Source organism: Bos mutus, chromosome 21 (assembly GCF_027580195.1).
Source record: "Bos mutus isolate GX-2022 chromosome 21, NWIPB_WYAK_1.1, whole genome shotgun sequence".
NCBI classification, from domain to species: Eukaryota; Metazoa; Chordata; class Mammalia; order Artiodactyla; family Bovidae; genus Bos; species Bos mutus.
Genome location: NC_091637.1, coordinates 20,243,004 through 20,251,460, shown reverse-complemented (window position 1 = coordinate 20,251,460; position 8,457 = coordinate 20,243,004). Strand labels below are relative to the sequence as shown.

General features: G+C 41.9%; 1 non-coding gene across 1 annotated transcript; it reads left to right on the top strand.

The window, feature by feature from the left end:
- Nucleotides 1–7,842: 7,842 nt before the first annotated feature.
- TRNAE-CUC (transfer RNA glutamic acid (anticodon CUC)) lies at nt 7,843–7,915 on the top strand. Its single transcript has one exon. It is a non-coding gene; the product is annotated as a tRNA-Glu (tRNA).
- Nucleotides 7,916–8,457: the final 542 nt, after the last annotated feature.

The following is an 8,457-nucleotide window of genomic DNA, read 5'->3' as shown; positions in this document are numbered from 1 at the left end:
TCCTAACCCAACAACACAGACACCATGGGGCTCAGAGCCAAGCTGGAAGCTCCTTCCCAGGCCTGCTGCTCTCCTTCTGGCCATCTGGTTGACCTTGTGAGCCCCTGACGTGGGTTCAGCAAGTGGTTGGCTACAATGCCCTACGTGCATGTCCCAGGCATTCCCAAGACAGTCTGTTCTGAAGCAGGGGGAGGTGCCGGTGGCTGGGAATGATAAACTGTTTAGAGTCAGGGAAGGAAAGGTCACCTTTGGGCTGTGACCTGGGCGAAGGGACACTTGTCCCAGAGGAACAAGCACTAGTCCTTAAGAAGTACATTGAACCTGCCCTTGGCACTTGTCCAGTTGCCAGGTCTTAAACACAAATGCTACTTGTTGGTGACACAGGCTTCAAATGAAGGCTCGTAGGCTAATTTGTGATAAGTGTGCTAAGTCGCTTCAGTTGTGTCTGACTCTTTGCAATCCTATGGACCATAGCCCACCAGTTTCCTCTGTCCATGGGATTCTCCAGGCAAGAATACTGGAGTAGGTTGCCATGCCCTCCTCCAGGGAATCTTCCCCACCCAGGGTTTGAACGCGAGTCTCTTATATTGCCTGCATTGGTAGGTGGGTTCTTTAACACTAGCTCCACCATCAGCCTGCAATGCAGGAGATCTGGATTCAATCCCTGGGTTGGGAAGATCCCCTGGAGGAGAATAAGGCAACCCACTAACAGTATTCTTGCCTAGAGAATCCCCATGGACGAGCCTGGGTCAGCAGGGTTGCAAAAAGTCAGATACAACTGAGTAACTAAGCACCACACACAGGCCACCAATTCCGTGATGGCTGCAGCCAACTTACACAAGCTCAAGAGGGCCAACTGTTAAATTTTCAGGAATTTTGTAAGCCAATTATTAAACATAGGCACTATCAAAAATTAAGTTATGTAAACTCACAATGAAATAAACCATATTGAATGACTCTAAACTCATTGATTCCTATTTTATGGTATTTTACTAGTATCTCCTCTTCAGGATATTTACATGTATTGTATCTATCTGACGGAAAACTCTAACGTGGAAATACTATACAACTCTGTGTTCAGTGATGTTATGTTAGTAGTTCAAAATTGGCCATGGTGGAAGTATCTATAGTACAGAAATGCTACAAATCAACATACAGACACACCCTCCATAGAGTTGGTGGTTAACATTTACTGGGGACTTTCCTGGTGGTCTAGTTGTTAAGAATCTGCCTTGCAATACAGGGGACACAGGTTTGATCCCTGGTGGGGGAATTAAGATCCCACATGCCTTGGAGCAACTAAGCCTGTGATCCGTTGCAACTACTGAGCTCATGCACACCAGAGCCCACACATCACAGCTAGAGAGTCTGTGCACTGCAACGCAGAGCCTATGTGCTGCAACTAAGACCCGATGCAGCCAAATCAATTAATTAAAAAACCAAAACATTTACCAGCACCCCCCTGGGTAAACTGATGTCTAGAAAAAAAAATTTTTTTTGGCCCTGTGACTTGTGGGATCTCAGTTCTCAGACCAAGGATTGAGCCAGGGCCGTGGCAGTGAAAGCCCATTATCCCAACCACCAGGCCACCAGGGAACTCCTACTGAAATTTTGCCTTTAGCCACTTCTTATGGGCTCAGCTGGTAAAGAATCTGCCTGCAAAGCGGGAGACCTGGGTTTGATCCCTGGATTGGGAAGATTCCCTGGAGAAGGGAACAGCTATCCACTCCAGTATTCTGGCCTGGAGAATTCCATGGATTGTATTGTCCATGGGGTCCCAAAGAGTCAGACGTGACTGAACGACTTTTACTTCTTATGAGTTTCAGCAGTCTCCATCAGCTCCACAGAAACTGGACCTTCTAGTTTTGGTAGTGTAGTAGTGTTAGTTGCTCAGTCATGTCTGACTGTTTGCGACCCCATGGATTGTAGCTTGCCATGCTACTTTGTCCATGGGACTCTCCAGGCAAGAATCCTGGAGTGGGTTGCCATTTCCTCCTCCAGGGGATCTTCCCGACCTAGGGACCGAACCTGGGTCTCCTCCATTGCAGGCAGATCATTTACCGTCTGAGCCACCAGGTAATCTCACTGGACTATATCCCACAGAATGTGAATGTCACTGTGTTCAGTCGCTAAGTCATATCCAACTCTTTGGAACTGCAAAGAGTTGCAAATGGACTGCAGTATGCCAGGCTTCCCTGTCTTTCACTGTCTCCTGAAGTTTGCTCAAACTCATGTCCATTGAGTTGGTGATGCCATCCAACCATCTCATCTTCTGTCACCCCCTTCTCCTCCTGCCCTCAATCTGTCCCAGCATCATGGTCTTTTCCAGTGACTCAGCGTTTCATATCAGGTGGCCACAGTATTGGAGCTTCAGCTTCAGCATCAGTCCTTCCAGTGAAAATAATGGTGGCCATTACTGATCACTTAACACTTGTCTCACCCTCCTTTGGGTTGCCCTTACAACATCACCATGAGCTTGGTATTAAATTTTACTCTACCATTTTACAATGATAAAGTGAGCCACAGAGAAAGTAAGTAATTCTCTCTCAAGGTAACCAGGAAAAAAAAAGAAAGTAACCAGAAAAAATAAGGTGGAATCCTCTCCTAAGCACTACAGATAAAGAATAATCTGATAAGGAAATGTGATTAAGTGGCACAACTGCCACACCTTTAAGGCGCCAGCCCTGACTTTAATTTTCCCTACCAAAGGGCATTCATCTTGATGTTATTTTATTGTTCTTAGTCACATTAAATAAAACAGAATATGTCCTATCCCAGAACTTTAGACTTTAATGAATAAGTAAGACTGTTCTGGAGTTAACTGATCCACTCTTTCAGTTGGCGTGTTATCATTCAGTCTCTCAGTCGTGTCCAGCTCTCTTCGACCCCATGGACTTGCAGCACACCAGGCTTCCCTGTCCTTCAGCATCTCCTAGAGTTTGCTCAAACTCACATCCATTGAGTTGGTAATGCCACCCAACCATCTCGTCCTCTGTCATCCCCTTCTCCTCCTGCCTTCAATCTTTCCCAGCATCAGAGTCTTTTCCAATGAGTTGGCTCTTTGCATCAGGTGGCCAAAGTATTGGAGCTTCAGCTTCAGCATCAGCCCTTCCAATAAATATTCAGGGTTGATTTCCTTTAGAATTGACTGGTTTGATCTCCTTTCAGTTGATGTAGTACTTCTAAACAATCAATCATTAATTAGGAACTGAGATCCAGCTATGAAACCAACTCAGTTCAAGACCTGCACACCTCTCATGAAAGCTAAAGACCAGAGTCTTTAAAGTTCCCACAACTTGTAAAAGGTTACAGAGCTTGTAAGAGATGAAGACAAGATATTAACTAGGCCTGCCTGGATTCCAGAGTCCCTGCTCCAATAAGAGGCATATGATGACTGGGTTAAAAAGCAAAATTCAACTAAGTAAATTTAAAGGTTTAATTGTCCTTATTTAATGATTCATGAATTGAGCAGCAGTCCATCTGGCAAAGGAGCTCTGAGGAACTATTCAAAAGGGAAGACTTTATAGGCAGAAGGCAGTACAAGGAAGTTATTCTAGCTGAGAGTGGATTGTTTCAGGCAAGGTCACCTTCCTTTAAGGGGAGGCTGGTACTATCAGGCAGGTAACCCTTACTAGTGCTGACCAGGTAATTCCAGATTGGCTGATTAAAGATCACGTTCCTGGGAGAGGCTGAAAATGCCAAGAGGTTAGGGCTTTTTGTTTTTTTATTTTATTGAAGTATAGTTGATTTGCAGTGTTGTGTTAGGGGCTTCCCTGGTAGCCCAGCTGGTAAAGAATCTGCCTGCAAAGCAGGAGACCCTGGTTTAATTCCTGGGTTGGGAAGATCCCCTGGAGAAGGGATAGGCTACCCACTCCAGCATTCTTGGGCTTCCCTGGTGGCTCAGTTGGTAAAGAATCAGCCTGCAATGGCTACCCACTCCAGTATTCTGGTGTGGAGAATTCCATGGGCTGTAGTTTTGGAGAAGAAAATGGCAACCTACTCCAATATTCTAGCCTGGATAATCACATGGACAGAGGAGCCTGGTGGGTACAGTCCATGGGGTCACAGAGTCGGACACGACTGAGTGACTAATTTTCATTTTCAGTGTCGTGTTATAGGTTAGTTATTAAGTCTTGACTTGCTGATATGGGGTTTAGCACAAGGGAATTCATTTGGAGTCTGTTGTTTCTTTTTCAACACTATTAGGCATTTACTTTAAAAAGCCTTGTAGAGGCATATTTGTGCTAGGTTGCTTCAGTCATGTCTGACTTTTTGCAACCCTATGACCATAGCCCACCAGACTCCTCTGTCCATGGGTTTCTCCTGGCAAGATACTGGAGTGGATTGCCATGCCCTCCTCTGGGGGATCTTCCCAGAAGAATATTTAATGGTAAAGAAAAAAGCCTGTTAAGTATTAAATTAAGGGACTTACCTGGTGGTCCAGAGGCTGAGATTCTGAACTCCCAACACAAGGGGTCCCAGTTTCATCCCTGGTCAGGGAACTAGATCCCAAATGCTGCAACCTGCATGCCACAACTAAGACCCAGTGCAGCCAAATAAATAAAATACATTTTCAAAAGTATTAAATTAAAAATGGACGCTAAAAAGAATCTGAATTTTATCAATTCTTGGGTACATATTGTTTTTCACATTTAACATGTCTGGAATAGGGTGCATCAAAAACCAATTCCAGGGGAATTATAGATATCAATGTGAAAGGTAAAACAATAAAGCTTCTAGAAGATATTACAGGGCTAAGAAAAGATTTATCAAACAGGAAATAAGACATAAACATAAAAGGCTAATAAGTTGGACTAAATTAAAATTAAGATTTTTTTTTTTGCATCAAAAGACATTTTAAGTGAATGAGAAGGTGAGCCAGTGAATGGGGGAGAAAACTTTTGCAATACATATATCTGAAAAGGGGACTCATATCAGAATGTATATTGAACTCCTACAAATCACAAACTGGCGAACAATCCAATGGAAAAAAAATAAGCAAAAAGCTTGAAACAGGCACTTCACAAAAGAGAATATTCAAATAGACAATAAGGATATGAAAAGAAGCTCAATCTCATTAGTCTCCAGGGACATTCAACTTGTTAGTCTAACACGCTGACCAATTGCTCCCCAGAGAACATGGGAAATGCAATTTAAAACCACCATGAGAACCACAATACACCCACAAGAATGCCTAAAACTGAAAAGAATGAGAATGTCGACTGTTAGCATGAGATGCAGAGAAACCAAAGCTCTCTTAACGTTGCAGGAAGAATATAAATTAGACACTCAGAAAATTGTTTGGCAGTGTCTGTTAAAGTCAAAGGCTTGTCAGTATCATCCAACAGAATTTCATACAAATGTGCAGCAAAAGATGAGAACCAGAATATTCATAGAAGCATCATTAATAATAGCCCCTACCTGGAAACCACCCAAATGCCATCTGTAGTAGAATGGACGCATTGCGGCAGATTCATGAACAGAATTTTATATAGAAGCAGAACTAATAAATTACAGCTACATGCAAAAACATGGATGAATTTCACAAACAGCATTGAGAACAAGTAAGACACAACGGAGTACATACAGTATGATTCCATTTACAGAAAAACAAAAATAGGCAAAAGCAGTCTATTTCAGTAGAAGTTAGGATAGCAAATGGGAAGTTGGGAAAGGTAGTGCCTAGAAGGTGGTTTAAGGAGGGTTTGGGGGACCCTGGTGATGTTATGTTTCCTGATATGGGTAGTGATTCAGTCAACATTTGTAAGTTGTACACTAATAATTTGTGTACTTTCTGTATATGTGTGTTAGTCGCTCAGTAGTGTCCAACTTTTTGCAACCCCATGGACTGTAGCCCACCAGGCTCCTCTGTCCCTGGGATTCTCCAGGCAAGAATACTAGAGTGGGTTGCCATTTCGTCCTCCAGGGGATCTTCCTGACGCACGGTCTCCTGCATCGGCAGGCAGATTGTTTACCGTCTGAGCCACCATATGTGTGTATAGATATATATTATACTTCAGTAAAAAGTATACCAAATAAAGATAAAATCAAACAATTTGAGACCGAGAAGGTTAATTACTCACAGATCTTTGTTGAAAGACCTGTTCAATGATGTCATCCAGTTATCAGGAAATTGAACTCAGCAGGTAGGAGTGGAATGTAAGAACCACTGCAGAGCCAAGAAACAGGCAAACACGTAGATAAATCTATTTGGAAAAAAAATGGAGGGGCTCAGAAAACCCAGTGGAACCTAAAATGCTATGGAATAATAACATGGAAAATAGGAGAGGAGAAATTGGACAGAAATTATCTAATTTTACATATTTCTAAGAAGGATAAAGACAATGAGTTGTAAACTTTTTACAGTCAAGTCAAGAATTTAATTTCTAAGCAAGTAAAAATATAATGCACAATTTTGAAACCAGTGAAAGGATGAGAAAGAATAAAGAAGTCTGCATTGTTATAGTAGAAAACTAAAAAAGGGGGGGCTTTCCTGGCAGTCCAGCAGTTAAGACTCCGTGCTCCCAGTGCTGGGGACAACGGGTTCAATCCCTGGCTAGAGAACAGGATCTTGCATGCTGCGTGGCGAAGCCAAAAATAAAAAAGAAGAAGAAGCACTTAAAGACAAGCATGGAAAATAGAAAATGCAAAATAAAGTGACAGGCATAAGTTTACAATTTTCAGTAATCCCTATACATGTAAATAGTTTAAATGTGTCTGTTAAAAGACAGGGGCTTTTAAATTTGTTACAAAAACAAAATTCAACTACATGTGATTACATGTAAAACCTAATGACAGAAAAGAGGAGAGTAAGAAGCATGAAAAATACATATATATACCAGGCAAATACCAATGAAAATAAAGCTGATGTTGCAATATAAGATAAATCTTAAAGAAAAAAGCAGCATTAAGTATAAGGATGATCATAGGTCAATGATGAAAGGAAAAATTCACTAGAAAAATATCGCACATACACCTACACTTTACAACATAGCTTCAAAATATATAAACCACACATGGATGGAATTACAAAGAGAAACGAACACGTTCACAACCATCCTGGGAGAGCTTACCATCTCTCTCAGAAACTAAGAGATTCAGCTTAAAAAATGTGTAAGAATATAGACTGGAAGAACACAATGACAAGAATGTTCTAACGTGCAGTCACAGAATGCTGTATCTTACAATTCACGTGTATGTTCAGTGGCTCAGTCATCTCCGACTGTTTGCAAACCCATGGACTGTAGCCTGCCAGGCTCCTCTGTTCATGGGATTTTCCAGGCAAGAATACTGGAGTGGGTTGACATTTCTTCCTCTGGGGGATCTTTCAAACCCAGCAATCAAACCTGAGTCTCCTGGGTCTCCTGCATTGGCAGGCAGATTTTTACCACTAGTGCCACCTGGGAAGTCTTAGGGAGCTACATTTTTTTGTCTTCAAGAACACACAGAAGTTACAAATGTGGCTACACATGGGACCACAAAGGAGGAGTCAATAAGTGCCGAAGAAGCGTGAAACCTTGTGCGATAAAATATAACATCACTATCAAGCAGAAAGTCCCCAAACCTACTCTGGCACAACAAAAATAGGACAAACTAACATCGGGGCCTTCCCAATGCAATGGGAAGGACACACTTTACATAAAATTTTGGTTATATTTTTTTTAAGCTTGAATCTAACGATAAGGAAACCATCAGACAAAAGAAACAAAGCAATTGTGAAGGACAGTCTACAAAACAGCTGCCCTGGAATTCTTCAAAAATAGCAAAAGTATACACCTCCCACTGATTCTCCCACGAAAGAAGAAGGTACTGCTTTAGATTAGAGAAAGCTAATGAAGGACTTCCCTGGTGGTCCAGTGGTTAAGACTCTGAACTCTCAATGCAGAGGGCCTGGGTTTGATCCCGGGTCAGGGAACTAAATCCCACATGCCACAACTAAGACTTAGTGCAGCCAAATAAATAAATATTAAAAAAAAAGAATCTAATGAGATGTGACAACCAAATGCCATGCCTGAGCCTTGATTCTGGATCACAGACCATCTTCCCAAATTTAAAGGAATGACTGGGACAGTCTTGGGACAATTTAATACAGACTATAGATTATATAGCATTACCGTATAAATGTTAAATTTCTTGTGTGCGATAACGTGTCCCCCCGCCCTTTTTTTTTTTTTTTTTTACGCTCTTAGTGCTTTCCTCTAGGGTAATTCTCCAACCTCTTGGTCTTAGGCTCCCTTTACAGATGGTGATTGCAGCCATGAAATTAAAAGACGCTTACTCCTTGGAAGGAAAGTTATGACCAACCTAGATAGCATATTCAAAAGCAGAGACATTACTTTGCCAACAAAGGTCCGTTTAGTCAAGGCTATGATTTTTACAGTGGTCATGTATGGATGTGAGAGTTGGACTGTGAAGAAGGCTGAGCACCGAAGAATTGATGCTTTTGAACTGTGGTGT